The sequence below is a fragment of the Balaenoptera borealis genome (assembly GCF_965194805.1).
Source record: "Balaenoptera borealis genome assembly, chromosome: 7".
Classification (NCBI taxonomy): Eukaryota; Metazoa; Chordata; class Mammalia; order Artiodactyla; family Balaenopteridae; genus Balaenoptera; species Balaenoptera borealis.
Genome location: NC_138864.1, coordinates 73,923,091 through 73,937,059, shown reverse-complemented (window position 1 = coordinate 73,937,059; position 13,969 = coordinate 73,923,091). Strand labels below are relative to the sequence as shown.

The 13,969-nt window shown below is 40.2% G+C and overlaps 1 pseudogene across 1 annotated transcript; it reads left to right on the top strand.

Annotated features, from left to right (window-relative positions):
* The first annotated feature begins 125 nt into the window (after window positions 1-125).
* On the top strand, window positions 126-12,055 carry LOC309631783 (S100P-binding protein-like; annotated as a pseudogene). Its single transcript, XR_014249540.1, has 4 exons — window positions 126-262; window positions 4,670-4,768; window positions 10,363-11,474; window positions 11,593-12,055. The product of XR_014249540.1 is annotated as a S100P-binding protein-like (transcript).
* Window positions 12,056-13,969: the final 1,914 nt, after the last annotated feature.

The window sequence follows — 13,969 nt, the reverse complement described above, 5'->3', positions numbered from 1 at the left end:
CGCGCTTTGTGATTGCACCGCGTGCGGCTGAGGTGATCTCGGCTTATACCGCGTCAGCGGGGCGGGTGGATGGAGCGCCGCCCCCTGCCTGGGCGCGCGAACGCACGGCGTCTGAACCTGTTTGAGGGCCGCGTCCTGGCCATTCGGAGAGACAGTTACAAATATTCGCGAAAAGGGAGATTGCGAAAGACGCCGTCTATCCACAGAAAGTTGGGACGCCGAGGTCAGTCCCATCTCACCCCACGTAAAACCAGTCTGACAGGTATTGAAGTGCGGACATAAAGTTGACAAGTCTTGGTTGTTGGGTGTTCTGCCTTCTCCAGAAACAGGTTTTACAAGATAAATTTGTATGTTATAGGCCGTCGTGACCTACTGGAGGCAACATTTCCCAAGAACGCCCCTTGTTCTGACCGTTTAGGACCAGAAAGATTTTGAAGCGGGAGTTCAGTCCTCCTGCTACAGTCAACCTGACCTCATCCACTCCGGTGGTTTCAAAGAAACGTGTATATGAAATGACTGCCAAATTGAACCCTCCTGTTAGCTGACTGTCACGAGCCCCTAACCAGATTCATTTCTTTATTCAATCGACCTTAAGAGCTGGGTACTGTGCTAGGCATTGAGGATACAGAAGGGAATGAGAACTGCGAGGCCCTCGGGGAAGGAGCAGTTAATAGCCAATTGCCTGTCCTGACACCTCTGCCTAGAGAGCTGATGCTCATCTCATAGTTAATGCAAAACTAAACTCATAAGTCTCCGCCCACCTCGCTGCCAACCTTCTCCTGTAATGCCTCTGTAGGAAGGGCACCGCTGTCCACCAAACTGCCCTTCTCCGCTGTGCCTCACATCGAATCAGACACCGAGTCCTGTAATTCCACCACCTGCCTTAGGTCAGGCCCTCATCACTGCTTGTCTGCACTACTGCAGTAGTGTGCTACCTGGTCTCTGCTTCCGTGCTTGCCTTTGATCTGTCCTCCACACGGCTGCCATTTCTTCTATCACTAAAGCTGTGTTGCAGTCGTCTCCAGTCGGTTTCCTCTATTACAAGATGAACTTGAGAATAGGGATTGTGTCTTTTAATCGTTTTTATATTCTGCATTTATTCTAATACATAGCAGTTCACAAAGTGTGGTTCATGGCCTTCTGGGGATCCCCAGGACTCCAGGGGGTGTATGCAAAATCAAAGCTCTTTATAATAATACCATTATTTGCTTTTTTACTGCTGGAATTTGCAGTGATGGTGTCAAATCAATAGTAAGTAAAACTTCTGGGGCCTTAGCACAAATCAATGGCAAGTGGCACCAAACTCTAGTAGTCATTATTCTTCACGGCCATGCACTAGGAGTAGAAAAAAATTGCTTCGCTTAAGAAGGTCCTTGATGAAATTGTAAGCATTAATTTTTTTAAAGGTCAGCCATTGAGTACATGTATTTTAACTAGCTGCTTTTTTCACAGAATGGCATTTTTGCTTGAAAGAACAAGTGACAAACTTTGATCCTTCAGATTTGGGTATTTGACAGATGCTTTCTTTGAAAATGAAGTCAGCCTCTCCTTTAAAAGAAAACCACTGGCAGTATTTGTTGTCAATGATAAAATTAAAGCTTTCAAATAAAAATTAAGAATTTTAGAAAACATATCTACCCCTATGAACTTGACAACTTACCAATTCTTGAGACTTTTCTACAGAGAAAATTTAGTAACAAGTGGAGTTTGTATAATAAAAAATGTCAACATATTGAATCTTTGCATAATTAAGAGCCAGTATTTTCAGAGGTACAATGCGTGATGTTACAAGATCATGCATGAGTGAAACATCCATTCAAAGTACAACTTAGACCAATAGATTTGCGTATAACAGAATACAAAAAGTTCACTGATACAGTTTCAGACTCTACATGCAAGTAACTTTTAAGATACTACCACTTGTGAAGAATATCTATAATTATCTGAAAAAGTTACTAAAATATTCCTCCCTTTTCCAGCTCTACATCTGAGTGAAGCCAGGTTATTTTTTTTTTTTTTTTTTTAGAATTTTGGTAGGACCTTTATAAATTTATTTATTTATTTATTTATTTTTGCTGTGTTGGGTCTTCGTTTCTGTGCGAGGGATTTCTCTAGTTGTGGCGAGCGGGGGCCACTCTTCATCGCGGTGCGCGGGCCTCTCACTATCTCAGCCTCTCTTGTTGCGGAGCACAGGCTCCAGACGCGCAGGCTCCGTAGTTGTGGCTCACGGGCCCAGCTGCTCCGCGGCATGTGGGATCTTCCCAGACCAGGGCTCGAACCCGTGTCCCGTGCATTGGCAGGCAGATTCTCAACCACTGCGCCACCAGGGAAGCCCAAGCCAGGTTATTTTAATGTACTTCAATCAAAACAATATAGTTAGCACAGTAGATTGAGAGCACATGAGAATTCAGCTGTCTTCCATTAAGCCAGGCATTAAACAGATTTGCAAAAATCTAAAACAATGCCACCTCTCTCACTTTTTTGTTTTTGAAAATATAACTGTTTATAAAAATGCATTAACATGGGATTGTTATTTTTAATAAATTAATAAACATTTTCATTTCTCCACTTTAATTTTTATTACTATAAATATTTATAGATATAACCCACTTTTTAAAAAGTTCTTTAGAGTTCTTAATTTTTAAGTTTGTGAAAGAGTCCTAAGACCAAGAAGTTTGAAAACTGCTGACCTAGAGTGTGATATGTGGGGTTTTCAATTTTTGTTCTCTGTGGAACCAGTTGCATACCACCAGTACTACCCTCCAGTGAAATCATTTAAAATCAAAACCTGTTAGGCATTAAAACTTCAAGGTAGTTCCATTGTATAACCATAGTTTTTGTTATTTTATTTATTTTGTTGTTGTTGTTATTTTAATATGAGTTTTCCAAGGTGATGTTTCAGAAGCACATCATAAAATGAAAAGGGAGATTGTTGCTTCACCGTGGATTCAACCCTACTATTATCTTATTAGCTGAGTACGGTAATTCACCTTTTTCGTATGCTGCGCATACTTCTCATCAGACCACTCTTTTAGTATTATTGAAATTAAACTTGGTTCCTTATTGTGGCCTAAGAATGGACTGAAATGCTGGGTGATTGATAAACAAAGCATTTGTGATCAAAGTCAGAGTTTCTTTGTTTAAATATTTTTAATGTTTATTTAAACAATAAGATGCTTGGCTGAAAATAAGCTAGGATCATTTCTTAAAAGTTTTCTTCCCTTTTTGTAATCTTCCTCTTATATATTTGGGAGGCGGAGGAGGATTATATTAAGTTGACTCCTGAATCAGTATAGATTGCAGGCATTTTTCCAAAGAGCTCTTCCCCTCTTTGCTCGGCCTTGAGCCTCTGCTCACTTTCCCATAATTCCTTAGTAAGATGATGCTCTCTGACAGAAAGGGTGTTCCCCTTACAATACCCAAAACCACACTATCGACATATGACCTTACCTTTAGAACTTTATTGAAGGATTATAGGTAACAAAATAAATTTTACTACCCAAGAGAAAAACTAAAACCAGATGCTTAAATATGACTATTTCTAGAGTCAAAGGAAAAGAACAAAACAAACATTTCATGGGGACTGGGGGTTCCCTTCGTGGACACAGAGCAGTATCTGGTTGTATTTAAATTTACTTCTCTGTTACTACTCTGTGAAGGAGCTTTCTTTAATCCCTACTGTAAAAAAAAAAAATCTCCATTTAGGAGGACTCTAACCCATACCCACAGAGATTTGTTCTACCCTAGGAACCACAGCCCAACTCACACACAAACTCCATCCCCGCTGCAGAGGATGGAGGACACAACTTACAGGAGACAGGACACAGTTCTCCAATACATTTCCCTAAGTCTGAGTTTTTCAGTAAGAGGCAGTTAAGCAAAACCATCCCATTTGGTGCCTCGAGTCTAGGCCCCTCAAGTCTCTACATCAGTGAGAAATGAAATGTACACCTTCATTCCTTCACACACACACACACAAACACACACTCTGCAAGGACAAACATTTCTCAACTCTGGGACAACGGAAGAGAAACATTTTCCTAAATGATATTTCTTAAACATTTCTGGCTAGATTTACGCAGATTTCCCTGCCCTTAGCAGAGATGGCCACTATACATGATTACACAGAGAAAAGTCGTTTCCCATTGTTCACACCAGCATTATTCGCCATAACTAAAACATGGAAACATCTCAAATGTCCGTCAGTGGATTAATGGATAAGCAAAATGTGGCATATAGATACAATGGAATATTTTTCAGTCTTAAAAAGGAAGGAAATTCTGCCCTTTCCTCGCCTGCCACTAAGGTGTTCGGTCCTGAGGAAGCTAAGTCTGTGCTGGGGTGAGGCCCTCACTTCACTGGCCTAGCACCACGCCCAGAGTGCCCTCATTCTTGGCATGCCCAGCAAAATGCGTAGGAGCATGAGAGACCAATGGAGGAATGTCTCCCAACAATGCCCGCCCTTCTTTATATAGCTTCTGTTACAGAATGAATGTTTATGTGCCCCCAAAATCCTTATGTTGTAGCCCCAACCCCCCATTGTGACTGTATTTGGAGGTGAGGCCTGTGAGGAGGTAATAACATTAAATAAGATCATAAGGGTGGGGCCCTAATCCTTATAAAAGAAGATGAAGATATGTCATCTTCTTGCTCTCTCCATTATGTGCAGACACGGTGGAAGGCAGCTGTCTGCAAGCTAGGAGGAGAGCTCTCACCAGGAACCAGATCAGCCAGCATCTTGATCTTGGACTTCCCGGCCTCCAGAACTGTGAGAAATAAATTTCTACTGTTACACCCAATCTGTGGTATTTTGTTATGGCAGCCCATGCTGACTGATCTACATCTTATCAGGATAGTTGTTTCAGCACAATTCTCACCTACCCCAGGCAGCCTGTCCTGGCATTATGATTTAGGTATTCCTGCTCTGTGTTCTCATAGTGCTTTCTTTTTATCTCTGTTCTAACACATGTCACACTCTAGGTATTCATTCATTCACTTGAATATAAAAAGTATATATTTATTGAGCTCTTACCATATGCCAAAGCACTCATCTTGGTACTGGGTACAAAGTTGCAAATAAAAAGTCTTTCTTCTCATGAAGCTAATAAACACATAAACTTAAGTTTAAGATAAGCAGGGCAGTTTGATTAAGAAAAACTCGGGAGAAAGGAGCTACTTTTAATTTGTGGATCAGGGAAGGCTTCGTTAAGGAGGTAACATTTGAGCTGAGACCTGGATACTGAGAAGGATAAGTCCATGAGAGAATCAAAAGGAAGAGTGTTCTAGGCAGAAGGAACAGCAAGTGCAAAGACCCTGGGGTTAGGAATGGGCAAATTAGCTGGTTCAAGAAACAGAATAGATAGCAAATGTGACTGGGCATGGTAGGTGAAGGAGAGAAAAGTCAGCACCATAGCCACAGAACCAGATATAGAGCTTTTTGCTATGGGGCGTGTGATTTAGTTTAAATTTAAATTTTTTCAATATAGCAGTGTGATATTATGTGTTAGTATATGTGTGGGCAATTGCCCCAATATGGAATATAACTCTCAGAATGGTCAGCTAGGATTTGAATCAGGAAGGTCATATCAGAGGCAACTACTAAAAGCTAGATACCAGAGGCTTTGCAAATTTGCATAGTGAATGTTAGAAATGTGTTTTCATTGGTAAAATTATAATATGTAAATATAGAATAAAATGCTAGTTGTTAGAAATGGGTTTTTAATTGAAGAAATTAGTGACATTTTATATATATATTGTACTGGCTAAAATATTTCAGGGATACTCCTGAATATACAAACTTTATCCAAAAATCCAATTTAAAAAATAAGCAAAGACTCAAATAGACACTTCTTCAAAGAAGATATACAAATAGCCAATAAGCATATGAAAAAAATGCTCAACATCGCTAATCATTGGGTAAATGCAAATCAAGATCACAATGATATACCACTTCATATCGGTTAGAATGGCTATTATCAAAAATACAGAAAATAACAAGTCATACCTGGATAAGTGCACTCTTGTGCCCTTCTGGTGGGAATATAAAATGGTGCAGCCATTTGGAAAACAGTATGGTGATTTCTCAAAAAATTAAACATAGAATTACCGTATGATCCAACAATTTCAATTCTGGATATATATCCAAAAGAACTGAAAGTTGGGACTTGAACAGACTTTTGTACACCCATATTTATAGCAGCATTATTCACAAAAACCAAAAAGTGGAAGCAACTCAAGTGTCCATTGACAGATAAATGGATAAACAAAATATGGTGTATATATACACAATGGAATATTATTCAAGCTTAAAAATGAATGAAATTCTGATACACGCTACAACATAGATGAACCTTGAAGACGTTATGCTTAATGAAATAAGCCTGACATAAAAAGACAAATATTGTATGATTCCACTTCTGGGAGATACCTAGAGACAGAAAGTAGTATGTGGTTACAAAGTTTGAGGAGAAGGGCAAAGGGAGAGTTATGGTTTAATGGGGTTGGGGTTTCAATTTGGGATGATGAAAAGTTATTGAGGTAAATGGTGGTGATTGTTGCACAACAGTGTGAATGTACTTAACGCCACTTAAAAATGGTCACGATGGTAAATTTTATGAGTGCTTTACTACAACTAAAAAAAAATTCCATCCATCCCCATAGCCTGTTCTGTTAAGGATGACTCTCCAGGCTCAATCCCTAAATTGTCATTTGTCCAGCTAAGGATTTGGAAGATTCTGGTTGCTTAAAATAGACTATAAGGTTAACTGGATCTTGCCTCTAGTATATAGTCACATTTGCCTCCAGTGTATCTTTCCTGAAAGGTGTGGTTAGAATACTAAAAAATGACAGAGCTGGGACTTCATTGCACTTACAGAACATATTACATAACTTTGTGTGTGTGTGTGTGTGTGTGTGTGTGTGTGTAAGAATTCTCCAAGCAAGTGCTTCATTGATAGAGTGAGGTTGTGGGGGAATGTAACTAAACCTCACTCAACTGAAACTATTGATGGCTACCCCTGTCTACCAAAAACAAAACAAAACAAAAAACAAACAAAAAATTAATATTACTGACGATATTGGTAAACTGAGCAAGATTATGTTCAGATAAATTTCAAAAGAAATGAGAACTCTAATATCTGTAAGAAGCCGAACTTTGAAATGTAGAAAATAACACATGCATGCTAGCTAGTATGCTTTTGGGTATGTGTTCTATAAAGCAGGGGTCCCCTACCCCTGAGCCGAGGACCGGTAGCCAAGCCGAGGACTGGGCTGAGGACATGTTAGGAACTGGGCCGCACAGCAGGAGGTGAGTGGCAGGCGAGCAAGTGAAGTTTCATCTGCCGCTCTCCATTGCTCCCCATCGCTCCCATTACCACCTGAACCATCCCCCTGCCTCCGTCTGTGGAAAAGTTGTCTTCCACAGAACAAGTCCCTGGTGCCAAAAAGGTTGGGGACCACTGCTATAAAGGATGGAGGATAGTTAGAAACAAACTCATGTACCTAACTGTTGAAAAGCTGTAGTAACTGGTGGTGAAAGCATTGTGCCAGCCTGACTTTGAGGAGGCTTAATCACCTCTTCTGTGTTTAGGTTGAGGTTAAAGATTTAGTGAAGGAAGAAAGAATGTTGCCATAGTTGAGGCTAGAATGCATAGCATAAGTGGAAAGAGAATAATGTGGAGAAGTGAAAGTAGCCACATTCATCCACAAGCAGAGCCATTGCCTAGGGATATGACAAGATTATTTTCTGAGAGACTATCAGCAAGAACACAAAAATTAGTAGAGTGAGAATTCGACAGAGGGCACAAAGTTGCAAAGTGAGGACACTGAGGTTTACACAAGGCTCCAGTTACGAACTATAAAAAAATAATTTGCTCAAGACAAGGAAAAGTAGGATGGAGTTTAGTTACCCAGAAGAGACCTAAAGGAGGAGACATTGTTCTGTTAATAGGGTATATTTAGGACCTTAAGCAGCCACCACCATATGGGAGACTGAGAAGAAACTTAAAAGAAACTAAGGTCCTCAAAACGAAGGAAGAAAACTTCAGCTAAGTCATCCTGCTTTTTGGTTCTTGCAGGAAACGCTGGCCCAAAGCCAATATTATTATAATTTTTTAAGCAAAGAGATGGAAAAGCATTCCAGGAATGATATACATAGAAACTAGGAGTTCTGCTTCTATTTAGGATGAAGAAGACCACATAAGAACATTGCCCCCTTCTTAAATCCAACTCAAGGGGAAAAAAATTTCGAAAATCATACCATTAGAGAGCCGTGGTTGCAAGGTAACCAAGCAGAGTGAATTTAAGTATTGACAAACTCCTCTGAGGAGAGATGTGACTCTTGAACCATTTCAGTTTTGGGAGAGCCAAGAAAAATTAAGTGGTCACCATAGAAGCATGTAAGAGTAATGTGCTAACATTATTAAAATGAATTTCTTAGCACCAAGCTATTTTTGGTCAAATATAACAGAAAATTCATCAAGAGAAAATTTGGATTAAAGGGAATTCTTTAGGCAGGAGGAAAATGATTCGAGGAGGAAGGATAGAAATGTAGGAAGGAATGAAGAACACTGGGAGAAATAATTGTATATATGTGCATATATATTGACTTTAAAAGCAACAATTTTAAAGTTAGCCGATTTAAATATAGAATTAAATGCATGATAACACAACAAGTGAAGAGGGGAGAACACGCATTAAGGAGTTTTAGCTCTTGCATATTTGCTATATGTATATTGTGATTCTAATGTAATCTCTAAAAGAATAGCAATAAAATTAATAGAAAAAGGAATAAAAATGATTGGTAAAATTAAGGCAGATCAAGAGAATAAACACAAAACAGATGAGACAAATAGAAAACATATAGCAAGATGGTAGATATAAAACTAAATATATTGAGTGATGACAGTGAAAATGGCAGTCAAAAGTTCCTAAAATTCTCCCCTCAAAAATAACAAGAAAACAGACCCCAAAAATGTCAGAATCAATTTTTTCAGAACTCTGAAAATAAACCAAAGCCTGTCAGCAATCCATGGAGCATTTATTTATTTATTATTTAAGTTTATTTATTTATTTTTTGGCAGCATTGGGTCTTCGTTGCTGCATGCGGGCTTTCTCTAGTTGTGTTGAGCGGGGGCTACTCTTTTTGTGGTGCGCGGGCTTCTCACTGCAGTGGCTTCTCTTGTTGTGGAGCACAGGCTCTAGGTGCACAGGCTTCAGTAATTGTGGCACGTGGGCTCAGTAGTTGTGGCTTGCAGGGTCTAGAGCACAGGCTCAGTAGTTGTGGCGCACGGGCTTAGTCGCTCCGCGGCATGTGGGATCTTCCCGGACCAGGGCTTGAACCCGTGTCCCCTGCACTGGCAGGTGGATTCTTAACCACTGCACCACCGGGAAGTCCAGCAGGTGGATTCTTAACCATTGCGCCACCAGGGAAGTCCCATGGAGGATTTATTAAAGAAAAGCAGCTGTAGGGACTTCCTACAACTAAAGAGCCCGCCTAGCGCAACCAAATAAATAAAATTTTTTTTAAAAAAAAAAGGAAAAGCAGCTGTATCTTGATAAGAACAGCAAGCCTAGTGGTGTTTTAACTTACTCTGCTCCCCATCCTCCCTCTGCAGTAACTTTGAAAACTAACCACATGCATTTATGGTGAAAACCAGCTACCTTAACAGTCACTGGAGGGAGCAAAAGGATTTACATTGGTGAAAACCCTATTAATATAGACTTACATAGGTGTAAATCTTCATGATCTTGGATTAGAAAATGGCTTCTTATATGTAACACCTAAAGCACAAGCAATAGAAAAGTAGATAAATAGGACTTAATCAAAATTTAAAACTTTTATACTTCAAAGAACACTATCAAGAAAATGAAAAAACAACCCACAGAAAGCAAGAAAATTTTTGTAAATCATACATCTGATAAGGGACTTGTATCTAGACTACAAAACGAGCTATTACAACTCAGTAAATAAAGACAAATATAACCCAATTTAAAAATAGGCAAAGAATCTGAATAGATAATTCTCCAAAGAAGATATACTAATGGCCAATAAGCACATTAAAAGATGCTCAACAGCATTAGCCATGAGGCAACTGCAAATCAAAATCACAATGAGAGGATAAAATGACTCAGGGGGTGGAGTGAGGTGCAGTCATTCGCCTAGGCTTCGGCCCGGCTTCTGGAGATGAAATGATGTGATTCCTGGGATTTGCTTCAAAATAATCTGACCTATTGGAACATTCTATGAGAGAAGTTCAGAAGAGCCAGCTCTGTGCCTGTGGATGTCATGTGGCATAGGAATTGATGCTTTGTGGTCCTTTGTGTTCACAGTAAAGTCTGCAAGTAATGATGTTTTTCTTCCAGTGAGCATTTGGGATCCCGTGCCCCCTGCAGTGGAAGTGTGGAATCCTAACCACTGGACTGCCTGGGAACTCCCAGGACTAGACCTTTTGGAAGGAGTTGGAGAGTAGGGGTAGTGGCTCAGAAAGAGCTTCTCTTTCAGAAATGTGGCTGCTAAGCCCGTGCCTGTGATACTTGTGCTTGACAACCACAAACTTCGAAGGTGGGAGTCAATCATTTTGACAAGTCTCCTGAAAGGAACAGCTAGCAGGAGCTGAACCCTTTTTCCATTTGGTCTCGTGGCAAAGGCAGAGATCACACCAGCAGCTCCACACAGTATGATGTGCTCACTAGTGCCCTCTGAACAGTCTTCTGGTACCTCTCTCTTGCCTAAAGACAATGCCCCATTTTCTTGGGATTCCTTGGATGAGGATGGATTGGATGACTCCTTGCTGGAGCTGTCTGATGGAAAAGATGATGGCCATTTCAGTTTCATGGAGGAAGAGATTCAGGAGCTCTTGAAGGAAGATGACCTATCAAATGAGCACTTTTCTTGGGGAGGAGGCTTGCCTAACGATGACAGCAGGAATGTTGAGAAGGGAGGGAAAGGGAGTCAAATTCCCCTTGATACTCCCTAAGAGAAAAATTCATTGTACAGCTTGGGACCAGAAGCTGAGACCTCTGGCCTCTTCAAACTACCTCAACTAAATACATCAGTTGGTCATGGACCAACTCCTACTAAACCATTGAACAGACGCTTTGCACTAGAAAAGTATAAAAGTTTCAGTTGCACCATTTGATCCAACAGTTTGTGATGTTGCACTTGATAAGGACAAGACTGATACATCTGAAGTTACTGAAAAACCCTCCTCCCTTGGAGAAGAGATGAGAGAAGATGGTCTTAGCCTAAATGAGAGCACAATTTTCACAGAATCTGAAGGGATCATCCCCAGTAACTCTGCCTATGATGGGCCCCCACTCCCTTCTTCAAACAGTAACTTTCAACAAACTGTCTCTGATAAAAATATGTCTAACAGTAAGAAACCTACACCTGTAACCTCTCAGATATTGAACCATTCAGAGACTCCTTCTAATATGGGGTCATCCTGGAGAAATGGATCACATAAATCAAGTTTGTTTTTTTTTTAACATTTATTGGAGTATAATTGCTTTACAATGGTGCATTAGTTTCTGCTTTATAACAAAGTGAATCAGTTATACATATGTTCCCATATCTCTTCCCTATAAACCAAGTTTTGAAATGAGGTTTCCAGTTGTTTCCAGTTCATCAAACAAAGATGTTCTTGACAAGGATTCTGGGAAGCTGAAGGTCCATGAAAAAAGACTAGGCAAAGTCATTCCTGTTCTGCAAACCAAAGCAAGGACTAATATTCTGACGTTTTCACCATCAGATCTAGAAAAGCAGAAGCAAAGTTATCTCAGGAATGTCACTGCTCATATAGAAGACCCAGTGGACTGTAGCCAGTGTACCTTGGGGGAGCTGTGTGCCTTGATGGGTCAAGTTTATAACATGCAGAACCCAAAATGGTAGCATCCTTCGGACCTCACCAGGTGAAACTACACCCGGTTCCGACAGAAATCTCTGCAAAGATACAGTCTGACTCAGTGGGTTGACGGGAACATGCGAAGCCACCATCGGTTCCAGCGTCTACCAGATTTCCTGTATGGTCCATTTGTCTCCTCCCATCAGCAGTGAAGGTCCCTATCCAGGGTCCTGTCCAGAGGAGCATCTCATCTTTTGCTGTTTTGTGCTTTGTAGATTTTAAAATTTATTTTTCACAACATTTTTATTTAAAGAACTTGTCACCTTTTGGAAATGCCCATTGCTGACTTGACATTTTTTGTATAAGGTCCTTCCTGTCTGTGTGTGTGTCTATGCATTTAAGCAGTGTTGAGTTGATATAGTTTTAATTTTTTAATTTAAATTGAAGGTGGCTGCCGCCTGAAAGCCAGCATTAAGTCAAAACACCTAGGCTCAAGCAAAACACCCACCTCTGTGCAGAGGTGAAGTCTTCTTCTGGTGCCCAAAAGAAATCATCTTTTAATCTCCTATGAGGAAGAGATTCTTTATCAGGCTGCAAGCCAGTGTTAATTATTGCTGGTGATTTATAAATGGATACAAGTCACTTAGCAACCCCTCTTACTTTTTTCATTTGAATCTCCGAATACCTGTCAGTATTTTAAAAGTTGGTAATCCAGGACATCTGAAGTAGTTGAAAGGACAAATTAAAAGTGTAAATCTTCTCTTCTTTTTGTACCTACTAGCTGCCTTTATTTTTTGGCTTTTTTTTTTCCATTCCTCATTAAATTTATTTTGCACAATAGTGTTTACAAATCTTGTACATCTTAACTCTAATAGAAGAATAGCAATAACAACCCCTGTTGACTAACAACCCCTGTTGATGACTAACAACCCCTGTTGATTTGCAGTCTTGTGACTGTTGCCTTCTCTGCCTTTCTTCAAGGATTTTCCTTCTTTTTTCCCCAGTGACCTTAGGGCTCTACCAGCATATTTCTGTATCCTGTTAGACATAGATATGCGTCTTAAGAAAAGCCTTACTGCAATCTTTATTGAAGAACCACCCACCCAGAGTCTTGACTCTAGGACAGGCCAGAAAGCAGTGCTATTGAGAGGTGTCAGTTGGTCTTCAGTTTCATCTGCTGAATCCCAACTTCAAGTATGAGTTGACGTATTAGTCAGTGAGCTTCCATCCTGTGGGAGAGACTTTGGAGAAGCTGTCTTTTGTCTCCATTATTAGTTAATAAGAGGTGCCTTTTGATCCAGGATGTTACCATCTCCTTACTTGGTCAAATCTCTGATGTACAGTTTTACAAAACTACTAAAGTGGATCTAAAATAGTTTTGATTAAGCCTGTGCTCAAAGCATTACCTGATCTTAAGGGTAATGCTATGTGCAGCTATCTTAATGGATGTCTTAGTAGTTTGTTATTCTCTTTACAGACAGCTCTAGACATCTCTTGGGAGATTTTGCAGTCTGGCATTTGTGCTGCTGTTCACTCTCTGTGAAGGTTGTACCTAGTTGCTATAGCACAGCCTGTGATACTGGTCTCACTGCCTCTGTCTGGTTTTGTTCTTCCATCAGCCCCATCTTTGTATGCCAGTAACCCATCTTAAACATCCTATTTAGAAACTGACTTGGGAGAAACTTGGTCATAGTTACCAGTAAAGTTAGATGGACATCCCTAAGTGTTAACTATTTCTATCCAGTCAAGGATTCTCTTTTCCTTCAACATTTGGTTTAGAGTCTGGGGCCAAAATGCAATGGGGAAGTTCTGTTCAAAGGCAAGAGTCAAAATCTGTTATTTCAGTTGGCATTGCCTATATCAGTCACTTCTCCAGGTTTCCGTAAATTAGCTTGATGGAGTGGGACAGACAAACATCCACCTTTGGAACTATAGCATAGTTAGAGTTCATTGTTGCTGGAATAACTAGCATTGCAGTTGTCTTGTTCCCCACAGATAACCAAGGAGTAAAGGGACAGCCTTTTGCTTAGGCAAAATTCTAAGACTCATGTTCCTGCCTCCCTGGTACAGGAGGGTTTAAGACTGATGTGTAATGGGAGCATCGCCTTTGCCAAATCAAATGAGTG